This window comes from Nuphar pumila, chromosome 5 (assembly GCF_984573655.1).
Source record: "Nuphar pumila chromosome 5, dmNupPumi1.hap1.1, whole genome shotgun sequence".
Classification (NCBI taxonomy): domain Eukaryota; kingdom Viridiplantae; phylum Streptophyta; class Magnoliopsida; order Nymphaeales; family Nymphaeaceae; genus Nuphar; species Nuphar pumila.
This window is the reverse complement of record NC_143253.1, coordinates 80,633,624-80,647,345: the sequence shown is the minus strand read 5'-3', so window position 1 is coordinate 80,647,345 and position 13,722 is coordinate 80,633,624.

The following is a 13,722-nucleotide window of genomic DNA, read 5'->3' as shown; positions in this document are numbered from 1 at the left end:
GAAGACATATATGAATGATTGAATCACTGTGATTTTTTTTGACAACCTTAAAACACATATATGCATGATTGAATCACTATGAATTTTTTTGACAGCATTAGAACAAATATATGCATGATTGAATCACTATATTTTTTTTTGAAAACCTCAGTACACATAAATGCATGATTGAAACACTATGATTTTTTTTGGAAAACCATAAAACACATATATGCATGAATGAATCACTATAATATTTTGTTGACAACCTTATAGCACATGTATGCATGATAAAATCAGAATAATTTTTTTTTGACAGCCTTACAACACATATATGCATTGTTGAATCATGATGCAATTTTTTTTAAGGTCTTAGAACACTTATATGCATGATTGAATCTCTATAAGTTTTTTTGACAAACTTAGAACACATATATGCATGATTGAATCACTATAAGTTTTTTTGACAACCTTAGACACAGATATGTATGATTAAATCACTATAATTTTTTTTGACAGCCTTAGAGCATATATGCATTATTGAATTACTATGACTTTTTTTTGACAATCTTAGAACACATATATGCTTGATTGAAACACCTTGATTTTATTTGAAAGCTTTAGAACACATATATGCATGATTGAATCACTATAATTTTTTTTTGACAACCGTAGAACACATATATGCATGACAGAATCATCATGATTTTTTTTTGACAGCCTTAGAACTCATATATGCATGATTAAATCACTACCAGTTTTTTTGAACACCTTAGACTACATATATGCTTGTTGGAATCACTATGAAATGTTTTAGAGAGCCTTAGAACACACATATGCATGATAGAATCACTACAAAGCTTTTTGACATCCTTATATATGCATGATTGAATCACTACAAAATTTTTTTGACAACGTGGCAGCACATATATCCATGATTGAATCGAAATGAATTTTTTTTGACAACCTCAGAATACATATATGCATGGTTGAATCACTATGGATTTTTTTTGACAAAATTAGAACATATATACGTATGATTGAAACACTATAATTTTTTTTTGACACACTTAGAAAACACATACGCAAGATTGAATTCTATGAATTTTTTTTGACAGCCTAAGAACACATATATGAATGATTGCATCACTATGAAATTTTTTTGATAGCCTTAGAAAACGTGTATGCTTGATTGAATCGCTATATTTTTTTTTGACAGCTTTAGAACACAATTATGCATGATTGAATTACTATGATTTTTTTTTTGAAAAACTTAGAACACATATATGCTTGATTGAGTCACCTTGATTTTTTTTTGACAGCCTTAGAACACATATATGCATGATTGAATCACAATAAATTTTTTTGACATCCTTAGAACACATGTATGCATGATTGAATCCCTACAAATTTTTTTGGACACCCTTAGAACTCAAATATGCATGATTGAATCACTACGATTTTTTTTGACAATGTTAGAAAAGATATATGCATGATTGAGTCACTATGATTTTTTTTGACAGTATTAGAACACATATACGCATGATTGAATCACTCTAAATTTTGTTGACAAGCTTACAACACATATATTCATGATTGAATCGATATTAAATTTTTTTTGACAGCCTTACAAAAAATATATGCATGATTGAATCACTATGATTTTTTTTTCACAGCCTTAGAACACATATATGCATGTTTGAAACACTATGAATTTATTTTTGCAAGCCATAGAACACATACATGCACGATAGGATCACTATAAAGATTTTTGACATCCTTAGAATACATATATGCATGATTGAATCACTATGATTTTTTTTGACAACGTTAGAACACATATATGCATGATTGAAACAGAGTGAATTTTTTTTAACAGCCTTAAAACACATATATGCATGGTTGAATCAGTATAAAATTTTTTGACAGCTTTAGAACATATATATGCATGATTGAATCACTATAACTTTGTTTTTACAACATTAGAACACATATATTTATGATAGAATCACTGTAAAAAAAATTTGACAGCCATAGAACATATATATGCATGATTCAATTACTATGATTTTTTTTGACATCCTTAGAACACATATATAAATCATTGAATCACTATTAAAATTTTTTGACAGCCTTAGAACTCATATATGTATGATTCAATCACTATAATTTTTTTTTGACAACCATAGAACACATATATGCATGATTGAATCCCTGTGAAATTTTTTTGAGAGCCTTAGAACTCATATATGCATGATTGAATCACTACAAAATTTTTTTGACAATGTTAGAAAACATATATATGCATGATTGAATCACTATGAAAATTTTTTGACAGCATTAGAACACATATATGCATGATTGAATCACTATAACATTTTTTTCACAACCTTAGAACACATATATGCATGATTGAATCACTATTAATTTTTTTGACAGCCTTAGAAGACATATATACTTTATTGAATCACTACAAAATTTTTTTTACTGCCCCATAACACATATATGCATGTTTGAATCACATTAAACTTTTTTTGCCAGCCTTAGAACCCATATATGCATGATAGAATCACTATGAAGCTTTTTGACATCCTTAGAACACATATATACAAGATTGAATCACGATAATTTTTTTTTAACAACCTTAGAACCCTATTATGTATGATTGAATCACTATGAAAACTTTTGGACAGCCTTATAATAAATATATGCGTGATTGAATCACTATGAATTTTTTGGGACAACCTAAGAACACATATATGCTTGATTGAATCACCGTGAAATCTTTTTGATGGCTTAGAACACATATATGCATGGTTGAACCACTATAAATTTTTTTTGACAGCCTTAGAACACTTATATGCATGATTGAATCACTATGAAATTTTTTTGTCAGCCTTAGAACACATATATGCATGACTGAATTACTATGATTTTTTTTGACAACCTTAGAACACATATATGCATGATTGAATCACTATGAACTTTTTTGACATCATTAAAACTTATATATGCATGATTGAGTCACTATAATTTTTTTTGGCAACCTTAGAACACACATATGTATGCTTGAATCACTATTAAATTTTTTTAAAAGCCTTAGAACACATATATGCATGATTGAATCATTATGATTTTTTTTGACAGCCTAAGAACACATATATGCATGTTTGAATCAATATGAAATTTTTTGGCAGCCTTAGAACACATATATGCATAATTGAATCACTATAATTTTTTTGACGATGTTAGAACACATATATGCATGATTGAATCAGAATGAATTTTTTTGACAGCCTTAGAACACATGTGTATGGTTGAATCACTATAATTTTTTTTGACAGCTTTAGTACATATACATGCATGATTGAATCACTACAAATTTTTTTGGACCGCATTAGAACACATATATGTATGATTGAATCACTATAAATTTTTTTGACAACCTTAGAACACATATATGCAAGATTAAATCACTTAAATTTTTTTTGACAACCTTATATAACACATATATGCTAGATTAAATCACTTAAATTTTTTTTGACAACCTTAGACACATATATATGCATGATTAAATCACTATAAATTTTTTTTGACAGCCGTAGAACACATATATGCATGATTGAATCACTATGAATTTTTTTTGGCACCATTAGAACACGTATATGCATGATTAGGTCACTATAAATTTTTTTGACAACCTTAGAACACATATATACATTATGGAATTATTACTTAATTTTTTTGATTGCCTTAGAACACATATATGCATGATTGAATTACTATAAATTTTTTTGACAGCCTTAAAACATATATATGTTCTAAGGCTGTAAAAAAAAATTTATCTTGACTTAATCAAATATATATGTGTCTAAGTTTGTTAAAAAAAATTCAGTGTGATTCAATCATGCAAATCTGTGTTATAAGGCTGTCAAAAAAATTTCATAGTGATTCATTCATGGATATATCTGATCTAAGGCTATCAAATTTTTTTTATAGTGATTCAATCATGCATATATGTGTTCTAACATCATCAAAAAAATTTCATGGTGATTCAATCATGCATATATAAGTTCTAACGATGTCAAAAGGCGTTATAGTGATTCTAACGTGCATATATGTGCTCTAAGGTTGTCAAATTTTTTTATAGTGATTCAATCATGCATATATATATTCTATTGCTGTCAAAAAAAATTTATAGTGATTCAATCATGCATATATGTGATCTAAGGCTGTCAAAAAAATGTCATAGTGATTGAATCATGCAGATATGTGTTGTAAGGATGTCAAAATTTTTTATAATGATTCAATCTTGCATATATATGTTCTAAGGTTGTAAAAAAAAATTCATAGTGATTCAATCATGCATATTTTTGTTCTAAGGCTATCAAATTTTTTTTATAGTGATTCAATGAAGCATATATATGTTCTAAGGGTGTCAAAAAAAATTCACACTGATTCAATCATGCATATATGTGTTCCGAGTCTGTCAAAATTTTCATTGTGATTCAATCATGCATACATGTGTTTTAAGGCTTTAAAAAAAAATTCATAGTGATTCAATCTTGCATACATATGTTCAAAGGCTATCAAAAAAATTTCATAGTGATAAAATCTAGCATATATGTGTTCTAAGGGTGTTAAAAAAATTTCATATTGACTCAATCATGCATATATGAGTTCTAAGGTAGTTAAAAAAATTTCATAATGATTCAATCATGTAGATACACGTTCTATGGTTGTCAATTTTTTTTGATAGTGATTCAATTAAGCATATATTTGTTCTATTGCTGTTAAAAAAATTATATAGTGATTCAATCAAGCATATATGTTCCAAGTCTGTCAAAAAAATTTCATAGTGATTAAATCATGCATACATGTGTTTTAAGGCTATCAAAAAAATTTCATAGTGATTCAATCATGCGTGTATGTGTTCTAAGGTCGTCAAAAAATTTTTATAGTGATTCAATCATGCATATATATTTTCTAAGTCTGCCAAAATTTTTCAAAGTTAGCAATCATCCATATATATGTTCTAAGTTGTCAAAAAAATTTCGTAGGGATTCAATCATGGAGATATGTGTTTTAAGATATCAATTTTTTTTTATAGTGATTCAATCAGGCAAATATGTGTCTTAATGCTGTAAAAAAAATTTCATAGTCATTCAATCTTGTAGATATGTGATCTAAGGTTGCCAAAAAAGTTTTATCGAAATTCAATCATGCATATAGTCAAAAAAGTTTTGAACAGATTCAATCACACATATATTTGTTCTAATGCTGTGAAAAAAAAATTCAAGTGATTCAATCATGCATATATGTGTTCAAAGGTTGTCAAAAAAATTTCATAGTAATCATGCATATATGTGTTGTTCTAAGGCTCTCAAATTTTTTTTATAGTGATTCAATATTGCACATTTGTGTTCTAAGGCTGTCAAAATTTTTTTATAGTGATTCAATCATGCATATTTGTGTTCTAAGGCTATCAAAAAAATTTCATAGTGATTTAATCATGCATATATGTGTTCTAGGTCTGTCAAAATTTTTTTAGAGTGATTCAATAATGCATACATGTGTTCTAAGGCTATCAAAAAAATTTCACAGTGATTCAGTCTTGCATATATGTGTTCAAAGGCTATAAAAAAAATCATAGTAAAAAAATCTAGCATATATGTGTTCTAAGCCTATCGAAAAAATTTCATAGTGATTCAATCATGCAGATATGTATTCTGACGTTGTAAATTTTTTTTTATAGTGATTCAATCATGCATATATTTATTCTATTGCTGATTTTTTTTTATAGTGATTCAATCACGCATATATGTTCAAACGTTGTCAAATTTTTTTTATAGTGATTCAATCATGAATATATGTGTTCTAATGCTGTCCAAAAAAATTCATAGTGTTTCAATCAATCATATATGTGTTCTAAGGCTGCCAAAATTTTTTTCTAGTCATTCAATTATGCATATATGTAATCTAAGGCTGTCAAAGAAAATTATTGTCATTCAATCATGTAGATATTTGGTATAATTCTGTCGAAAAATGTTCATAGTGATTTAATCATGCATATATGTGTTCTAAGGCTGTCAAATTTTTTTTATAATGATTCAATCATGCATATATGTGTTCTAAGGCTGTCATTTTTTTTATAGTGATTGAATCATGCATATATATGTTCTAAGGCTGTCAAAAAAATTTCATAATTATTCAATCATCCATATATATGTTCTTAGGCTGTCAAAAACATTTCATAGTGATTCAATCATACTGATATGTGTTTTAAGATGTCAATGAAATTTAATAGTGATCAAATCATGCAGATATGTGACCTTATGCTGTAATTTTTTTTAAAGTGATTCAATCTTGTAGATATGGATTGTAAGGTTGCCAATTTTTTTTATAGTAATTCAATCAAGCATATATGTGTTTTAAAGCTATCAAAATTTTTTTGTTGTGATTCAATCATGCATATATTTATTCTAATGCTGCCAAAAAAATTTGTAGTGACTTAAATATGCATATATGTGTTCTAAGGCTGTCAAAGAAAATTGTTAGTAATCATCCATATATGTGTTCTAAGGCAATAAAAAAAATTCATAGTGATTCAATCATTCATATATGTGTTCTAAGTCTATAAAAAAAATGTCATAGTGATTCAATCATGCAGATATGTTTTCTAAGTCTGTCAAATATTTTTTATAGTGATTCAATCATGCATATATGTGTGCTAATGCTGTAAAAAAAATTTCATAGTGATTCAATCTTGCATATATGTGTTCTAAGGCTATCTAAAAAATTTCATAGTGATTCATTCATGCATATAGGTGTTCTAAGGCTGGCAAAAAAAAATCATAGTGATTCCATCATGCATATATGTGTTCTAAGGCTGTCAAAAAATTTCCATTGTGATTCAATCATGCATATATGTGTTCTAAGGTTGTCAACAAATTTGCATAGTGATTCAATCATGCATATATGTATTCTAAGGCTGTCAAAAAAATTTCATAGTGATTGAATCAAGCATATATGAGTTCTAGGGCTGTCAAAAGCATTTCATAATGATTCAATAACATAGATATGTGTTCTAGGGTTGTCAAAAATTTTTGTATAGTGATTCAATTTTGTAAATATGTGATCTAAGGCTGTCAAAAAATTTCATAGTGGTTCAATCATGCAGATATGTATTCTAAGGCTGTCAAAAAAGTTTTATAGTGATTTAATCTTGCATATATGTGTTCTAAGGCTGTAAAAAAAAATCATAGTGATTCAATCTTGCATGTATGTGTTCTAAGGAGGTCAAAAAAATTTCACAATGATTCTATCATCCATGCATGTATTTTAAGGCTGTCAAACAATGTCATAGTGATTCAATCATGTGGATTTATGTTCCGAGGTTGTCAAATTTTTTTTATAGTGATTCAATCATGCAGATATGTGTTCTAAGGTTGTCAAATTGTTTTTACAGTGATTCAATCTTCCATATATGTGTTCTAAGGCTGTCAAAAAAATTTCACAGTGATTCAATCATCCATGTATGTGTTCTAAGGCTGTCAAAAAAATGTCATAGTAATTCAATCTTGTGGATATGTGTTGTAAGGTTGTCAAATTTTTTTATAGTAACTCAATCATGCATATATGTGTTCTAAGGCACTCAAAAAAATTTCATGGTGATTCAATCATGCATACATCTGTTCAAAGGCTGTCAACAAATTTTAATAGTGATTAAATCATGCATATATGTGTTCTAAAGCTGTCAAAAAAATTTCATAGTGACTCAATCTTGCATATTTTGTTCTAAGGTTGTAAGAAAAAATAAAAATGATTTCATCAAGCATATATCTGTTCTAAGGCACTCAAATTTTTTTTATAGAGATTAAATCATGCATACATCTTTTCTAAGAATGTCAAAAAAATAACATATTGATTCAGTCAAGCATATATGTGTTCTAAGTCTGTCAAAAAAAATTTATAGTGAATCAATCTTGCATATATCTATTCTAAGGTTGTCAAAAAAAATTTATCGGGATTAAATAACACATATATGTGTTCTAATGCTGTAAAAAAAAAGTGGTTATTCAATCATGCATATATGTGTTCTAAGGCTATCAAAAAAATTTCATAATGATTCAATCTTGCATATATGTGTTCTAAGGCTGTGAAAAAATTTCATAGTGCCGCAATAATGCATATATGTGTTCTAAGGCTGTCAAAAAATGTCATAGTGATTCAATCTTGTGGATATGTGTTCTAAGGTTTTCAAAATTTTTTTATAGTGATTCAATCATGCAGATATGTGTTCTAAGATGTCAAAAAAGTTTCATAGTGATTCAATCACGCATATATGTGTTCTACAACTGTAAAAAAAATTGATAAGGATCCAGACTTGTAGATATGTGTTCTAAAGATGTCAAAAAAGTTTTATAGTAATTCAATCATGCATATATGTGTTCTAAGGCTGTTAGAAAAATTTAAGCTTGCATATATGTGTTCTAAGGGTGTCAAAATTTTTTTGTAGTGATTCAATCATGATTTTTTTTTTGACAACCGTAGAACACAAATATGCACGATTGAATCACTATGAATTTTTTTTGACAGCCTTAGAACACATATATGCATGATTGAATCACTATAAATTTTTTTTGAGAGCAATAGAACACAAATATGCACGATTTAATCACTATAAATTTTTTTGACAGCCTTAGAACACATATATGCATGATTGAATCACTATAAATTTTTTTTGAGAGCAATACAACACAAACATCCATGATTGAATAAAAAATATTTCATTGTGATTCAATCATGCATATATAGGTTCTAAGGCTGTCAAATTTTTTTTATAGTGATTCAATCAGGCGTATATGTGTTCTAATGCTGTAAAAAAATTTTCATAGTGATTCAATCATATATATATGTTCCAAGGCTGTCAAATTTTTTTTATTGTGATTCAATCATGCATATATGTGTTGTAAGGCTGTCAAAATAATTTGATAGCGATTCAATCTTGAAGATATGTGTTCTAAGGTTGTCAAAATTTTTTTATAGTGATTCAATCATGCATATATCTGTTCTATTGCTTTCAAAAAAATTTTGTAGCGATTCAATCTTGAAGATATGTGTTCTAAGGTTGTCAAAAAAAAATTATAGTGATTCAATCAAGCATATATCTGTTCTATTGCTCACAAAATTTTTTTGTAGTGATTCAATCATGCATATATGTGTTCTAAGGCTATCAAATTTTTTTTATAGTGATTCACTCATGCATATATCTGTTCTAAAGTTATCAAAAAAATTTCATAGTGATTCAATTATACATATATGTGTTATAAGGCTGCCAATTTTTTTTTAAAGTGATTCAATCATGCATATATGTGTTCTAAGGCTGTAAAATTTTTTTATTGTGATTCAATCACGCATATATGTAATCTAATGCCGTAAAAAAATTTCATAGTGATTCACTCTTAAAGATATATGTTCTAAGGTTGCCAAATTTTTTTTTGTTGATTCAATCATGCATATATGGGTTCTAAGGCCATTAAAAAAATTTAAGCTTGCATATATGTGTTCTAAGGCTGTCAAAAAAATTTCATAGTGCTTGAATCATGCGTGTGTTCTATGGCTGTCAAAAAATTTTAATAGTGACTCAATCATGCATATATGTGTTCTAATGTTGTAAAAAAAAATCATTATGTTTCAATCATGCATATTTGTGTTCTAAGGCTGTCTAAAAAATTTCATAGTGACTCAATCATGCATATATGTATTCTAAGTCAGTCAAAAAAATGTGTAGTTCATTCTTACATATATTTGTTCTATGGCTGTCAAAAAAATTTCATAGTGATTTAATCTTGCATATATGTGTTCTAAGGCTATCAAAAAAATTTTATATTGATTGAATCAAGCATATATGAGTTCTAAGGATGTCAAAAAAATTTCATAACGATTCAATAATGTAGATATGTGTTTATAGTGATTCAATCCTGCAAATATGTGATCTAAGGCTCTCAAAAAAATTTCATAGTGATTCAATCATGCAGATATGCTAAGGTTGTCAAAAAAATTTCATAGAGATTCAATCAATCATGTATGTGTTTTAAGGTTGTCAAAAAATGTCATAGTGATTCATTCTTGTGGATATGTGTTTTAAGGTTGTAAAATAATTTTTTATAGTGATTCGATCATGCAAATATGTGTTCTAAGGCTGTCAAAATTTTTTTATAGTGATTCAATCTTGCATATATGTGTTCTAAGATTGTAAAAAAAAATTCATAGTGATTGAATCTTGCATATATATATTCTAAGGCTGTCAAAAATTTTTCATAGTGATTCAATCATACATGTATGTATTCTAAGGCTGTCAAAAAATGTCATAGTGATTCAATCTTGTGGATATGTGTTGTAAGGTTTTCAAAATTTTTTATAGTAGCTCAATCATGCATATAAGTGTACTAAGGCACTAAAAAAATATTCATGGTGATTCAATCATGCATACATGTATTCTAAGGCTGTTAACAAATTTTACTAGTGATTAAATCATGCATATATGCGTTGTAAGGCTGTCAAAAAAATTTCATAGTGACTCAATCTTGCATATTTTGTTCTAAGGTTGTCAAAAAAAATTAGAATGATTTAATCAAGCATATATGTGTTCTTGAGGCACTCAATTTTTTTTATAGTGATTCAATCATACATACATCTGTTCTAAGGCTATAAAAAAAATTACATATTGATTCAATCAAGCATATATGTGTTTCAAGTTTGTCAAAAAAAAATCATAGTGATTCAATCTTGCACATATCTGTTCTAAGGTTGTCAAAAAAAAGTTATCGTGATTAAATTACACATATTTGTGTTTGAATTCTGTAAAAAACAATTTGTGGTGCTTCAATCATGCATATATGTGTTCTAAGACTATCAAAAAAATTTCATAGTGATTCAATCATGCATATATGAGATCTAAGGCTATCAAAAAAATTTCATAGAGATTCAGTTAGGCATATATGTGTTCTAAGATGTCAAAAACATTTCATAGTGATTCAATCATACATATCTACATTCTAAGGATGTCAAAATTTTTTATAGTGATTCAGTATTGCAGATATGTGTTCTAAGATTGTCAATTTTTTTTATAGTGATTCAATCATGCATATACGTGTTCTAAGGCTATTAAAAAAATTTCAAGCTTGCATATATGTGTTCTAAGGCTGTCAAAAAAAAAATTCATAATTATTCAATCATGCGTATATGTGTTCTGGGGCTGTCTAAAAAATTTCATAGTGATGCAATCATGCATATATGTGTTCTAATGTTGTAAAACAAATTTCATAATGATTTAAACATGCATATTTGTGTTCTAAGGCTGTCAAAATGTTTTTATAGTGATTCGAACATGCATATATGTGTTCAAAGTCTGTCAAAAAATTTTCATAGTGATTGAATCATGCATATATGTGTTCTAAGTCTGTCAATTTTTTTTATAGTGATTCAATATGGCATATTTGTGTTCCAAGTCTTTCAAAAAAAATTCACAGTGATTTAATCATGCAGATATGGGTTCTAAGATGTTAAATTTTTTTTATAGTGATTCAATCATGCATATATGTGTTCTAAAGCTGTCAAAAAAATCAATAGTTATTGAATCATGCATATATATGTTCTAAGGCTGTTAAAAAAATTTCATAGTGATTCAATCGTGCATATATATGTTCTAAGGCTGTCAACAAAAATTCATAACGATTCAATCATGTATATATGGGTTCTAAGATGTTAAAAAAAAATTCATAGTGGTTCAATCATGCATATATGTGTTCTAAGGATGTCAAAAAAATTTCATAGTGATTAAATCTTGCAGATATGTGCTCTAAGGTTGTCAAAAATTTGTATAGTGATTCGATCATGCATATATGTGTTTTAAAAGATTCAAAAAAATTTCAATCTTGCATATATGTGTTCTAGGTCAGTAAAAAAAATTCATAGTGATTCAGTCATGCATATATGTGTTCTAGGTCAGTAAAAAAATTTTCAGAGTGATTCAAACATGCATATACATGTTTTCATGCTGTAAAATTTTTTTTAGAGTGATTCAATCATGCATATACATGTTCTAAGGCTGTCAATTTTTTTTTTAGAGTGATTCAATCATGCATATATATGTTCTAAGGCTGTAAAAAAAAAATCATAGTGATTCAATCTTGAATATATGTTCTAAGGCTATAAAAAAAATTTCATAGTGATTCAATCTTGTAGATCTCAGTTCTAAGATGTTAAAAAAATTTCATAGTGATTCAATCATGCATATATGTGTTCTAAAGCAGTAAAAAAAAATCATAGTTATTGAATCATGCATATATATGTTCTAAGGCTGTCAAAAAAATTTCATAGTGATTAAATCTTTCATATATACGATCTATGGGTTGCAAAAACTTTTTAAAGTGATTCAATCATGAAGATATCTGTTCTAAAATGCTTAAAAAATTTCATAGTGATTCAATCATGCATATATGTGTTCCAAACTCGTAAAAAAAATTTCAGAATGATTCAATCTTGCAGATATGTGTTCTAAGGTTGTCAATTTTTTTTATAGTGATTCGATCATACATATATGTGTTCTAAGGCTCTAAAAAAAATTCAATCTTGCATATGTGTTCTAAGGTTGTCAAAAAAATTTCATAGTGATTCAATCAATAAGATTTCGGTTCTAAGATGTTAAAAAAATTTCATAGTCATTCAATCATGCAGAAATATGTTTTAAGGCTGTCAAAAAAAATTCATAGTGATTCAATCTTGCAGAAATGTGTTCTAAGGTTGTCAAATTTTTTTTATAGTGATTCGATCATGCATATATGTGATCTAAGGCACTCAAAAAAATTTCAATCTTCATATATGTGTTCTAAGGCTTTTAAAAAAATTTCATAGTGATTCAATCATGCGTATATATGTGCTATGGCAGTCAAAAAAATTTCATAGTATATATGTGTTCTAAGTCTATCAAAAAATTTTCATAGTTATTCAATCATGCATATATATGTTCTAAGGCTGTCAAAGAAGTTTTATAGTGAGTCAATCCTACATATATGTTCTAAGGTTGTCAAAAAAATTTCACATAGATTCAATCTGGTATATATGTGTTCTAAGGCTTTCAAAAAAATATCATAGTGATTCAAGCATGCATATATGAGTTCTAAGGTTGTCAAAAAAAATTCATAATGATTCAATCCTGCAGATATGTGTTCTAAGGTTGTGAATTTTTTTTATAGTGATTCAGTCATGCATATAAGTGTTCCAAGGCTGTCAAAAAAATTTCATAGTGATTCAATCATGCACATATGTGTTCTAAGTTTGTAAAAAAAGGTTTATAGTGATTTAATCATGCATATATGTATTCTAAGGCTGTCAAAATTTTTTTATAGTGATTCAATCATGCATACATGTGTTCTACTGCTGTCAAAATTATTTTATTGTGATTCAATCATGCATATATCTGTTCTAAAGCTGTCAAAAAAATTTCATAGTGATTCAATTATACATATATGTGTTATAAGGCTGCTAATTTTTTTTTAAAGTGATTCAATCATGCATATATGTGTTCTAAGGCTGTTAAAAAAATTCATTGTGATTCAATCATGCATATATGTAATCTAAGGCTGTTAAAAAATTTCATAGTGATTCAATCTTAAAGATATGTGCTCTAAGGTTGTCCAAAAAATTTATAGTGATTCAATCATGCATATATGGGTTCTA